The 13560-nt window shown below is 46.2% G+C and overlaps 1 protein-coding gene and 1 non-coding gene across 2 annotated transcripts in view; both read right to left on the reverse strand.

Moving 5' to 3' along the window:
- The window catches only part of HIP1 (huntingtin interacting protein 1), a 135019-nt gene that overhangs the window by 115500 nt on the left and 5959 nt on the right, over positions 1–13560 (reverse strand).
- On the reverse strand, positions 10471–10666 carry LOC111825893. Its single transcript, XR_002829130.1, has one exon. It is a non-coding gene; the product is annotated as a small nucleolar RNA SNORA73 family (small nucleolar RNA).

The following is a 13560-nucleotide window of genomic DNA, read 5'->3' on the forward strand; positions in this document are numbered from 1 at the left end:
AAGTGAATGCTGTGGGAAACCTGGAGGGTGGTGGGCACTTCCACTGGAAGACTTCAGGCGGAGAGGAAGTAACAGTCTGTACCGGCTTCTGCTCTGGACCCTCTCATTCAACCCACTCATTGAGCCCAGATGTCAGTACATTATCCCCTACTACACATGAGCAACTTTCCCAAGGTCCCCACAAGATAATAATAACAAAAGTGGAGCCTGGCAGGTGTTGCTCAGTGGTTGAGCATCAACTTATGAACCAGGAGGTCAACGGTTTGACTCCTGGTCAGGGCATATGCCCAAGTTGTGGGCTCAAACCCCAGTAGAGAGCATGCAGGAGGCAGCCTATCATTGTTTCTCTCTCATCCATGTTCCTATCTCTCTCTCCCTTTCCTTTCCTCTCTAAAATCAATAAAAACATATATATATTTTTTTAAAAAAGTGGAGCAGGAGCTAAGACTGTCTGGCTACACTCAGGACTTAACTCTGAGTCCCAGGCCCACTGCAACAGGTGGGGGCTGACAGAGTGTGTCCGCCAGCCTGCACACAAAGGCCCTGCTCTGTTTCTGCCTCCAAGACTGGCCACACGAGGCAGCTCCTCTTTGGAACAGTCACCAGACCTTCTGCCTCCTCTGATGCCGCCTGGACTAGTCATACTTTCCCTCCTCTGAACCTCCATCCTGTCCCTCTGTGTGTGGGTCTCCAGCGTCCCCAGGATGACCCAAGGGAGCAAGGGAATGCACATTTACTTAGTTGTGACTAAGGTTTGCCAAGCAACATGCCATTCTTTTTTTTTTTTAGCATTCTAATTGGAGATAATTTTAGACTTTCAGAAGAATTGCAAAAATAGTACAGAGTTCCCGTACATCTTTGCCCAACCTCCATTTATATTAACTAACATCTTACGTAACTGTAGGAAAGTCATCAAAATGAAGAAATTAACCTTGGTACAATACTATTAATTGTACTACAGAATTAATTAGGATTTCTCCAGTTGTCCCACTACTGTTCGCTTTCTGTTCCAGAATCCAGTCCAGGATCCCCACCTTGTATTAATTATCACATTTCCTTAGTCTCCCCCAGTCTGTGACAGCTCCATAGTCTTCCCTGGTCTTTCCTGACCTTGACATTTTTGAAGGGCACTGGCCAATTATTTTGTAGCACATACCTCAATTTGGGTTTATGTGTTTTGTTGTGATTAGTTGAGGTTATGCAATTTTGGCAAGAAAACCACATATGTGACGTGCCCAGCTCAGTGTATCTTGGCAGGAGTCATTTATTTTGATGCATTACCTTCTTGAGTTTCTCCGGATCCTCGGGGCAATCCACGAGACAATTTTGTTATTCCCTGTTATACAGATAGGAAAACTGAGGCAAAAAAATTGAGGCATTTGCCCAAGGTCACAGCGGTGGTAAGTAGCACAGACAGGATTTGAACTCAGTTATGTCTTTGGATTCTTCTATTCCACACCAAACTGTTACTTCAATTCTAAGTTAAAATACTTCATATGATTAAATAAATATAGGAAGTTGAACTTGGATATTTAATCTAATTATTCCTAGTCCTACTAGTGTGATTCTAAAATCAATGAATGAACAATAAGAATAACAACTAACATTTGTTAAGCACCTACTATTTGCCTGGCATAGTGCTTCATCTTGTATACATAAGGTAGCTTATTAAAATTCTCCCAACAACACAGTGGAGTAGATAATCCGGGATGCAATCCTTTATTCCAAACTCTTGAGACAAGTGTGTTTGAGATTAGAATTTTGGGGTCTAGGAAACACCCTCTATTCAAACATAGTAATATCTTTGCAGCATATCATGACCATTCATTCTAAGATGGGCCTATAATAAAGACTGCAAGTATACAGGTCAAGACAAGTGCAAATGTGGTATCAAATTCTGAAAAGAACTTCAGGTTTCCAGAGCTTTGGGAATTCAGAATAGCAGATTAGGGATTGTGGGCCTGTACTATTATGTAGAGTTGTGGATAAATAATACGAAATAAGTACATAGAAACCCAAGCAAACAAGGATAATTACTCCAGGACTAACGAAAATTTATGCAGGGAAGGAAAAGATATCAGAGTACAGTTGGGGCTCACTTGTCCCTAGCACTCACAGGGTCATGATCAAGTTGACACTGGATACAGAGTTAAAATTCTAGGGACAGGTCAGGGAAAGTGTTTGCCATGTGGGTGGAAAGAGCACATGTGGGAATGAAAGGTAGATCTTTATCTTCCATAATGGCAGGTCCATAATAGAGGCTATAATGAAAGCAGTTTAAAGAAATGAAACTGGTGTTTCTGGGGAACAGGAAATGGTTGGGGAAGGAGGAAGAGCTGGGCCAGCAGAAGGCTGGTTTTTGCTAACAGGCCTGTATAACTAACTGACCCCTGCAACTATGTAAAGGTATACTGTTAATGAAAATAAAATCATACAACTCGTCACGGGCGGAGTCACAAACCCAAGTGTTCTGACCTGGGGCCAGTGTCCTTCCCTCCCATCTGCACCCTTGCTTCAGCCTAGACCAGTGGTCGGCAAACTCCTTAGTCAACAGAGCCAAATATCAACAGGACAACGATTGAAATTTCTTTTGAGAGCCAAATTTTTTAAACTTAAACTATATAGGTAGGTACATTGTTATTAACTTAATTAGGGTACTCCTAAGCTGGCCTTTGCTAAAAACGTCCTCAATCTGATTGAGGTACGTTCGCTGAGGTCGACCCCTTCCAACTCTCCTATCCACACTCGTCTTGTATACTTGTTTCGTCTATCGCGCAGGATTTGCGGACGCGACTAGCACTAACCACTGCACAATGAGACTGCTGACGGGCTCACTCAACTCGTGCATGAATCACGCACGCCTCCCCCGCGCTGCGTATCCCGCAGCCCGCCTGCGCCGTGTCTCCCGACGCCCGACCGACCGACACCCCCCACTTCTTCTAACGCCACTTCTTCAAAATAGACTCGCCCAGGCCGAAAACCGACTTCTGTGCATGGGCCACGAAGTTTCAATCGCACTATACCTGCGCGCCTGCACGTGGTATTTTGTGGAAGAGCCACACTCAAGGGGCCAAAGAGCCGCATGTGGCTCGCGAGCCGTGGTTTGCCGACCACTGGCCTAGACAATTCTCTCTGCATGCTCTCTGTCATCTTAGCAGTCATCTCTGATCCAGCCTGTGCCATGATGTCTTTCTTGGGGCCGTAGAACCAGAAATGCAGATTCCTCCAAGCACACAGTCTAGCCTTGGCCCTGTGCAAAGGCAGGCCAGTGTGTTCAGGTCATGGCCCAGGAAACACATCCTGAGATCTCCCGGTGGTAATTCTTCCTGTGGTTCCGCACACCTCTAAAACAGTGCCCTAAAGCCCAGTGCAAGCCCTCATCTAGATGTTCCTCACTGGAGGGGTGGGCACTTCATTAGAGCACAACTCGGGCCTCGTCGGGAGCAGATAAACCAGGAGACCTATCCTGTGCCAAATAGTGCACTAGCCCCAAACTGATGTTACTAAGAACTAGTAAGAGAATAATAATAAGAGCTGACATTTCTGAGCACTTGCTACATGGAAGTGAATGCATTGAGCATTTTTCATCTATTATGTCACTTAATCCTTTCATCAACCCTATGAGGTAGGTGTTTTTTGCTTGTTTGTGTACTTAGATGCTCTTTCAACAGCTCTCCACTTCATTGATTCAGAGTAACCTATGCCAGCCAGTGCCTCTGGAAAGCATTTTGCCTGGGACTCACGGCAGGTGAGCTGTCTGGCTCTAAAGCCCATGCTTATCCCCTCTACAGAATCTTGGAGCACAACGTGGACCCAGACACAAGCCTGGGTCTGCCTCAAATCTGGGCAGTGACTTGCAGTATGGAGCCTGGGCAAGTTATTTTTCTTTTCCAAGCCTCACTTTCCTCTATGAAACTATATTGAATCAAAGGTCACACCTCAGATAATGACAGAAACCAGAGAAGTAAGGTCAATGCAAGAATCAGGCTGGTAGAAGACCAAAGTATTTATGCCCTGGTTGCAGGTTTCAGTTTATTAAAAATAATAACAACAAATACACACATCTGCAGCTGCCAGCTTGAATCTCTTATATTCTTTCCAGCTCAACCATCTCTAAGTCAAATAGATTTTAGTAGGTTGGGCCACAGGTTTGCTTATAATGGCATCATTTTAGACATTCCATGTGTCTTCTGATTTAGTGTCAAAGAACTTTTCTAGACATTATATTTTTTACTAGAGGCCCGGTGCACCAAAATCGTGCACTTGGGGGGGTCCCTCAGCCCAGCCTGCACCCTCTTGCAGTCTGGGAGCCCTCGGGGGATGTCCGACTGCCAGCTTAGGCCCATTAAGCTGGACATCCTTAGTGCTGCCAAGGAGGTGGGAGAGGCTCCCACCACCATTGCCACTGCACTTGCCAGCTGTGAGTCTGGCTTCTGGCTGAGCAGTGTTCCCCCTGTGGGAGCGAACAGACCACCAGGGGGCAGCTCCTGCATTAAGCGTCTGCCCCCTGGTGGTCAGTGGGTGTCATAGTGACTGGTCGTTCCGCCATTCAGTCGATTTGCATATTAGCCTTTTATTATATAGGATATGCTACAACCTAAGGCTAATAGGCTAACACTAGGAAGGCTACCACAGATGAGAAGACACTCCCAACGTTGTGAGTGCACAGCCTGTGCAGATGTACCTGGCAGTCCTAAGCACAAGGCAGAGGATGGTGCCTGGGCAGAAGGGACCAACTAACTGTCCTGTAAGTCTTCTGAGTGAGTGACTTTGAGAGGCCAGTTCTTTAGGGGGACATGGGTCCATCTGACCAACACCCATAAAAACTAAGTGCAGCCAGGAGGAAAGGTCTCTTAGGGATGGGAAAGACGAGCAGGATTTAGTGTGGAAGCTGAGAATCAGCACAGTAAAGCTGGAATAACAGGGGCCAGGTGTAATCAAAAGGCAGCCAACCCTGATGGGGCTGCTACCTCAGTAACTGCACTGTCACAGAACCACCAATTCTCTAACCCCTTGGGGCAATCTTGTCCAAGCTCCCTCATTTCACAGGCCCTGACTGAAGACCTATAGAGGGTAGGGAGCATGGCCAAAGGAAAAACCACTGCCGGAAACAAGGCTTCCTGATTCTTCATCCCGTGCTGCAGGAGCTGCTGGCTGCTTGGCAGCTAAGCCCTGGAACACTGGGGCATTCAGACCACCACATGGGCCTACGTATCAGGACACAGCAGGCCCACCTGAGGGGAAGCCAATCATTATTCCCGCCTCTGCTTCCTGACTTTAAGTCAGCTCTCTTTCTAGCAGAGACACCATCATGATCCTATAGTACCGCGGGGATTTCCCACTCACTTTTTAAAATAGACAGCACAGTACTTCATCAAAAAAACTTGTTTAAGGTTAAGTAAATTATATCTGTGATCCTCAAACTTGGAACTGCACCAAGAAACTCCAGGGCCCAGCAGGAAAGAATGTTTTGAATAGGCTGCTGAATTGTTTTTCCAGGATAAAACTTCTGTGAATACGTGCCAAGTGTGGAAATCCAACGTTTCATCTATGACCACAACGAGCACAAATGAAATAGTAAGTGTCCCTCTAGGTTTAGAAGCGTGGGCCGTCTGTGCATCGAGGCATGGGCCCCGTTAGGCCTCTTGCCCCGGAGCATACGTTACCTGTTAACATCCCGTAGTAGGTGTTATTGCTGCCGTAACAAATGACTGCAAATTTAGCAGCTTAAAACAACACCCATGTAACATCTCACAGTTCTGGAGGTCAGAAGGCCAACTGGGTCTCACTGGCTAAAATCAAGGTGCCAGTAGGGCTGTGCTCCCTATTGGAAGTGCTAGGAAAAATCCCCTTTTGTGGTCATTCCAGTTATTGGTATAATCTAATTCCTTGTATTTAGAGATCCAAGGTCCTGTTCCCTTGCTGACTGTCAGCCAGAGGCCACCCTTAGCTCCTAGAGGTCTCTCTCCAGGAGGGCACCTGCTTCTCAGAGCCAGCAACAGCATGTCGACTCCTCACACATGCACTCTCTCAGCCGCATCCCTCTTCTGCTGCAGCCAGGTAGGTTCTCTGCTTTAAAGGGCCTAGGCCAGTGGTCGGCAAACTGCAGCTCTCGAGCCACATGCAGCTCTTTGGCCCCCTGAGTGTGGCTCTTCCACAAAATACCACGTGCGGGCACGCACGTACAGTGTGATTGAAACTTCGTGGCCCATGCGCAGAAGTCGGTATTTTGTGGAAGAGCCACACTCAAGGGGCCAAAGAGCCGCATGTGGCTCCTGAGCCGCAGTTTGCCGACCACTGGGTGATTAGATTGGGCCCACCTAGACAATTCAGGCTACTCTCCCTTTCTTAAGGTCCTTAATTACATTTGCAAAGTCCTTTGTAGCATCACAGCTTCAACAGGTGGATATGTTGATGGGGTAGGGCTGGTGGTGCATTATTTACCCACCATATCCCATTTCACGCTTCTGAGCCACAGAAGGAACACTGATGAGCCCATCTATGGACACAGATCAGAAATGCTATCTCTCAGTCCACTGGCTCTGGGTGTACCATGGCTGGATGTGGAAGTCTTTCTCTGTAAATATGTCCCTCCCACTGAACTCTCCACTCCTAAAGCACACTCACCTTTATCCTACCAGTGTTGCCAAAATTTGTGTTTCAGTCCAATGGGACACAGATCAAATATACTCACATACCTTGGAGCAGGAATGGGGCCTATTCCATTTTGTTAGAGTAACAACCACATGCATCCTTAATATGCATCATTAGCTCATTCAACAAACATTTATTGAGGTCCTACTGGGTGTTGAACACTGTGCCTAGTGTGGGGAGGCCTACAAAGAAAGGCTAAGCTACAGGGAAGCTCATAGCCCAGTGTGGGACAGACAACCAGAGTAACACACAGAAATACCATCCAATAAATTGGCCTGGAAGAGTAAGGGCAAACCTCCCAGAGGAGGGGCCATCAGAGGTGGGACGTAAAGGTGAATAAAGTGGAAGAGGCATTCTAAGCAGAAAAGAACTGCCTGGGAAAACACAGGGGAGTGGAACAGGGGGCTATGCTGGGAGAACGCCAAGGGCCTGGTGAGGCTGGGCTGCAGGGGCGGGGAGTGGTGGGACATTAACGTTGACAAAGTTTGGCTCTGTGTCATGCCAACAAGCTTGAGTTTTAGTTTACAGTAACGCATAATAAACAGAGGTTTTTGAAACATGAAGTCATACAAGCAATTGTGCCTTTTATTTGTTTTTTTAAAAAATATTTTTATTGATTTCAGAGAGGAAGGGAGAGGGAAAGAGAGAAACATCAATGATGAGAAAGTATCATTGATGGGCTGCCTCCTGCACACTCCCCACTGAGGTTCGAGCCCACAACCCAGGCATGTGCCCTTGATCAGAATCGAACCTGGATCCTTCAGTCCGCACGCCAATGCTCTATCCACTGAGCCAAACCAGGTAGGGCCAATTGTGCCTTTAATATAGAACTCAGCGCTGGCCGGTTTTGCTCAGTGGTAAGAACATCAGTCCTCAGACCGAAGGGTTTCAGGTTCGATTCCTGGTCAAGGGTACATACCTCAGTTGTGGTTCAATCCCTGGCCCTGGTCGGGACTTATGTGGGAGGCAACCAACTGATGTGTTTCTCTCTCCCACCCCCTCCCTTTCATTCTCTCTAAAAGCCAATGGGAAAAATATCCTCACTCCTTGGGTGATGATTAAAAAACAAAAAACAAAACAGAACTCACACAACCAAGGAAAGGGTAGATTCAAGAGGTGGAGGGCAGGAAGGCCAGCTGAGCCATGTAATAAACAGTTCAGGCTAGAGATGAAAGGCTGAAATAAGGCAGAGGTAGTGGTGGGGGAATGGGAGTGAGATGGAGAACAATCAAGGAGACAGCAGCACCAGGGCTCTGTGAGGAGCTGCAGGGGTGTAGACTAGAGGGGTGTCAAGGGTGACTGGGAAAATTTCAGCTGGAATGGCCAGGGGTGGCTTATAAATGGAAATTCTCAAAATCTGAGAACAAAGGAGAATAATCAAGCGTGTGGCAAGAGATAGAGTTCAAGGTTAGGTGTGTTGGGTTTTTCTTATTAGCAGTAATGGGTCCAGACTGTAACTGCTAAGGTCCCATCTGGAATAAGGATCTCAAAGGAAACAGAAGATCTCAAGCCACTTCCAAGCATGAGCCAGGGAGCTGATATTCAATAGGAAGTCCACAGAGAACCACCCAGTTACAACAGAAAGCTGGTCTCTTCAGGGTTCTTTTTGGTGGCTCCCAATGTGCTCATGAGAACCCAAATTCACAGCCCCATCAGGGCTCACAGTTCAGAACTGGGACCAAAAATGGCTGATGCCCATTCAGTTCTTTATTCAAAATATTTTACCCTTCATCCCACATACCCTTATCAAGAGTTGTTCAGAGCTAGACACTGCGCCAGGAACCTGAGGTTATAAGATGAATAAGGAACTCAACATAGATTTTTTTAATGTCTACTAAGTGCCAAGCATGGAGAAGTGGAGCCCTGGGCTGACCTGTTCCTCTAGGGCAGCGGTTCTCAACCTGTGGGTTGCGACCCCTTTAGGGGTCGAACAACCCTTTCACAGGGGTCGCCTAAGACCATCAGAAAACACATATATAATTACATATTGTTTTTGTGATTAATCACTATGCTTTAATTATGTTCAATTTGTAACAATGAAATTGGGGGTCACCACAACATGAGGAACTGTATGAAAGGGTCGCGGCATTAGGAAGGTTGAGAACCACTGCTCTAGGGGAAGTTGCCCTGGATCTTGCTCAGAGAAGAAACCACGCAGCTCATGCCTGTGTTTCTGAAGGATTATGGAAAATGGGAGGAAAGAAATAGCATCAGTCAAGATACATCCAAGGAAAACCAAACAGAGAAGGCATTTGCTTCCAGCCCAAAAGGGGAGAGGGGACATATGAGAGGAGAATAAGACATAATAACACACAGAACAACTGCATTATGGGCTGGCCCCATGGACCACACGGCCAAATACCTCGAAGAACCACTGTGAGAAGACTAGCCTTTCTGCCATGTTCACAGGTGACATTCCCCAAGTTCCTACATTCTCATAGTGGCTCCTCATCGCTCCATTATGCATGACTTAATCTAAATCTTTGCAACATGAGCTAAACTTGAAACTGTATTCCAAAAGTCCACCACCCAGGTCTTTGATTTTATTCAAATGTGCTTCTTTTGAGCCTGGAGACACCCTTTCTTCTCTCATTCAAGAACTTTTCACCACCTAATTTACTTTGTATTTCACGGACATCCGGAGCCTTAGCTGGTGTAAAGCCCTCTACTAGATGCTGGGGCAACTGGCTAAAACCTGGGTGAGAAACGTAGAGCCCATCTGCCACTAAGGAAGGGAGACATGAAACAAATGAACGGAAGCCAAGGGCAACATGCTCAGTGTGGGTTAATGATAGGCCTCCACTTCCCGGCTGCATGTTACAGCAGTGCTCGGAAGATGCTTGTATATGCATGATTCATAAATCAAAAGCTTTCCAGTTCTAGGCCAGCATCAGAAATGCTTTCACAGTAAAGGCTGTATTTGAGAGAGACCTCAAATATGTACGTGGCAGGTTCTTAGCCTCCTCAAGACATTGTCTCCTATTTGCTAGGAGGAGGTGTTTTGTTTTGTTTTAAATCTTTTGTATTTTGAAATATAAGTAGAGATAACGACACAAAACAAAAATGTACTGTACAGTTAATAAATTATCATAAGCCACCACCCAGGCCAATAAACAGACTGAAGACAGCACCTCAGATGCTCCCTGTGCCACCCTCCCAATCACTAACCTCCCCCTGCACGCAAGGATAATCTTTTTTCTGGACTTTTATGGTAATCATTCCCTTTATTCCTTACAGGTTTTTTAAAAAATATACTTTATTGATTTTGGAAGGGAGAGGGATAGAGAGTTAGAAACATCGATGAGAGAGAAACATCGATCAGCTGCCTCCTGCACACCCCCTACTGGGGATGTGCCCGCAACCAAGGTACATGCCCTTGACCAGAATCGAACCTGGGACCCTTGAGTCCGCAGGCTGACGCTCTATCCACTGAGCCAAACTGGTCAGGGCTATTCCTTACAGTTTTAAGCAGCACACCTTAATACTGGTTTAGCTTTGCCTGTTTTTATTTATTTTTATTTTTTTAAAAATATATTTTATTGATTTTTTACAGAGAGGAAGGGAGAGAGATAGAGAGCTAGAAACATCGATGAGAGAGAAACATCGATCAGCCGCCTCCTGCACACCTCCCACTGGGGATGTGCCCGCAACCCAGGCACATGCCCCTGACCGGAATCAAACCCGGGACCCTTGAGTCCGCAGGCTGACGCTCTATCCACTGAGCCAAACCGGTTTCGGCAGCTTTGCCTGTTTTTAATTGTTTTCCTTTATTTTATTTTTTCCTTTTTTTATTTATTTCTTTTTTTTTTTTCTTCTAGATGTTTCCTGCATGGTTTGTCTCCTCCGGCATTGTCCACAGGACTCTGAGAAGCTGTAGGGATGTGCAGGCGCAGACTCAAGGCCCGGCTTTCTCTCCAGTGTTGTGGCAAGGGACTGTACATCCTGGGGCACAGCCTTATGCCCACCCCTTGATGCCACCTGGTCAGAGCCCCAGGACGAGTGACCTCCTAGATCAGTGATGGCGAACCTTTTGAGCTCGGCGTGTCAGCATTTTGAAAAACCCTAACTTAACTCTGGTGCCGTGTCACATATAGAAATTTTTTGATATTTGCAACCATAGTAAAACAAAGACATATTTTTGATATTTATTTTATATATTTAAATGCCATTTAACAAAGAAAAATCAACCAAAAAAATGAGTTCGAGTGTCATAGGTTCGCCATCACTGCCCTAGGGTGATCCACGTTGGAGCTTCATTGCTTTTTAAACCTGATATAAAGGGAAGAATACAGAAGGTGTTCTTTTGGGCCTGCCTTTTTTGTAAGACTCATGCATGTTGCTGAATGTAACTATAGTTTATTCATTTTCATTGTTGTATAGCATCCCAGTAAGAGACTATATCACAACTTATTTATCCATCTATGGCCAATGGACTTTTAGATTGCTTCCAGTTTGGCGCTATTACAAAATATGATTATGAATATTGTTCTTGGTGCATGCATTTCTGTTGAGTACTCAGCTACAGTGGAATTGCTGGTTACTGAGTGTGCGTATCTTTTTTTTTAAAACATATTTTAATGATTTTTTACAGAGAGGAAGGGAGAGCGATAGAGAGTTAGAAACATCGATGAGAGAGAAACATCGATCAGCTGCCTCCTGCACACCCCCTACTGGGGATGTGCCCGCAACCCAGGTACATGCCCTTGACTGGAATTGAACCCGGGACTCTTCAGTCCACAGGCCAACGCTCTATCCACTGAGCCAAACCGGTCAGGGCGAGTGTGCGTATCTTTAATTTTAGGATAATACCAGACTGTTTTCCAAAGCAGCTGCTCACTGCAGAGCCCCAGCAGTAGTGCATGAGCGTCTTCGTGCTTCACATCTTTGCCAACGCTTGACACTGGCAGGTTTTTTTCATTTTTATTTCAACTATCCTGATGGGCAGATAGTGAACCATGTTGTGATTTTAATTTGCATTTCCCTGGTTACTAATGAAGTTGCACACCTTTTCATGGTTTATTCACCATTTGTTAATTCTCTTTTGTGAAGTTCCTCCTGCCTATTTGTCTATTAGGTTGTCTTTTTCTTTTTTTCTTATAAGTTTTTACATATTCTGAATACAGCCACTTTGATGGTTATGTTTGTTGCAAAAATCTTCTGTGAGGGACTTCAAATGTCCAGATAAATCAATTGGAAAAGACCTAGGGGGGAAAAAATCTCTGTATCTTTTCTAACTGAGCAGCTCCACACCACACTTCAGCTTTAAAGGGAGATATGAAAAGGAAAGTATACAATTTGAGATTAGACTCACCAGGTTCAAACCTCAGATCAGCCACTTCCTCAGTGCCATTAAGGCAAGTCACTTAAGCTCTCTGGGCCTCAGTGTCCACACTTAAAAACTGACCATGATCGCCTACTGCATGGTTGCTCTGTGGTTAAAAAAAAGGTTATGTGTACTTGTGCTTTATAAACTACAAACAGTGTTAGTTGTTGTTAAATCAGAAGCCATCAGCCACACTAGCTTCCTGGACCCTCCTTGAGTTGTCCCACAGCACTGACAGCAGAGGCAACAGCAGCAGCCTTTCAGATCCTAGTCTCTCTTCTGATGTCCGAGCCAGAGGTCACCTTCATTCCCCATCCCTCTCCCTGAATGGTACTGCCCACAGCTGGGAACAGGGCTCCTCCCTGCCTGCCTGGGCAGGAAAACAGGAAGCAGCCCCCACCCTGCCAAGAGGTGGGGCTGACAAGTTCCCTTCTGAGGTGGGCATCCATCCAGGCCATCAACCTTCTGAATGCAGGCAAAGCACTGGCCCCCAGCCCGCTGCCCGCTGCAACAGGCTGCTCCCTGCCCCGTGCCCAGGTTTCCTCAGCACTCTGTCCCGAGGTAGTGAAATAAGTGCGCCAACTGATGGGGAATATAAACAGGCGCTCATCAGTGCTTCACAGACAAGGGACCCTTGCAGTAGCCAAGTGGCACCAGGGATCTGCTCTCCTGGGCCCCACAACCACGCCTCATCCCTTCCTGGGGTGCAGCAGCATCCTCTCCTGAGCCCCACATCACTGGTCCCATTCCACACACAGGGGGCATTTGGAAACTTTTCAAGCCAGCAGCTGAAAGCTCAGAAGAAATGCAAATCCTATTCCACAGTGTGAAAGCCTGTTGACGGGAGTTTTATAAGCTAAAATATTTGATAGCTGGAAGAGCCTTCAGAAATCTTTGCCAGCCTCCTGAATTTTGAAATGAGAAATTCAGTAGCAGAGCCAGATATTCTCCCGGGGAGGGCTCTCATATTCCTCTGCACTCGTCCTAACCTCTCTCAGGCCCTGATGCAAACTCCAGCACTTGCACACACCACGGCCGTCAGCCACATCCAGGTGCCGGGGTACAGTCAGCCAGTCACTCTCCCCTCCTGGTAATACATTCTAGTTCAGCAAGGTCCCACCTGAAGCAGAAAGAAGCCCTGAGAAAGCCAAGACCATGTTTGGAGGAATGCTTATAAAGTATTCCAGCCCAGAGTGGCTCAGTGGTTGAGCGTCCACCTATGAACCAGGAGGTCACAGTTCGATTCCCGGTCAGGGTACATGCCCGGGTTTTGGTGTGGGGCATGCAGAAAGCAGCCGATTAATGATTCTCTCTCCCTCTCCCTTCCTCTCTGAAATCTATAAAAATATATTTAAATAAATTAATAAAAATAAAGTATTCCAAACTTTACAGAAATTCAAATAAATGGCCTTCAGCCCACATTCTGTTTCTAGACTGCAGGCTTTCTCTTAAATGGGTTCTCCAGCCTAACTCTCAGGAGCTGGGCAGGGGCTCCCATGGCACCCTGGGAGCACAGGCATGGCACACAGGGCAGAAACTTAGTAAGAATTAATCACTGAAGAAATCAAAGGAGACAGAGGGAG

This window comes from Myotis lucifugus, unplaced genomic scaffold (assembly GCF_000147115.1).
Source record: "Myotis lucifugus unplaced genomic scaffold, Myoluc2.0 scaffold_45, whole genome shotgun sequence".
Classification (NCBI taxonomy): Eukaryota; Metazoa; Chordata; class Mammalia; order Chiroptera; family Vespertilionidae; genus Myotis; species Myotis lucifugus.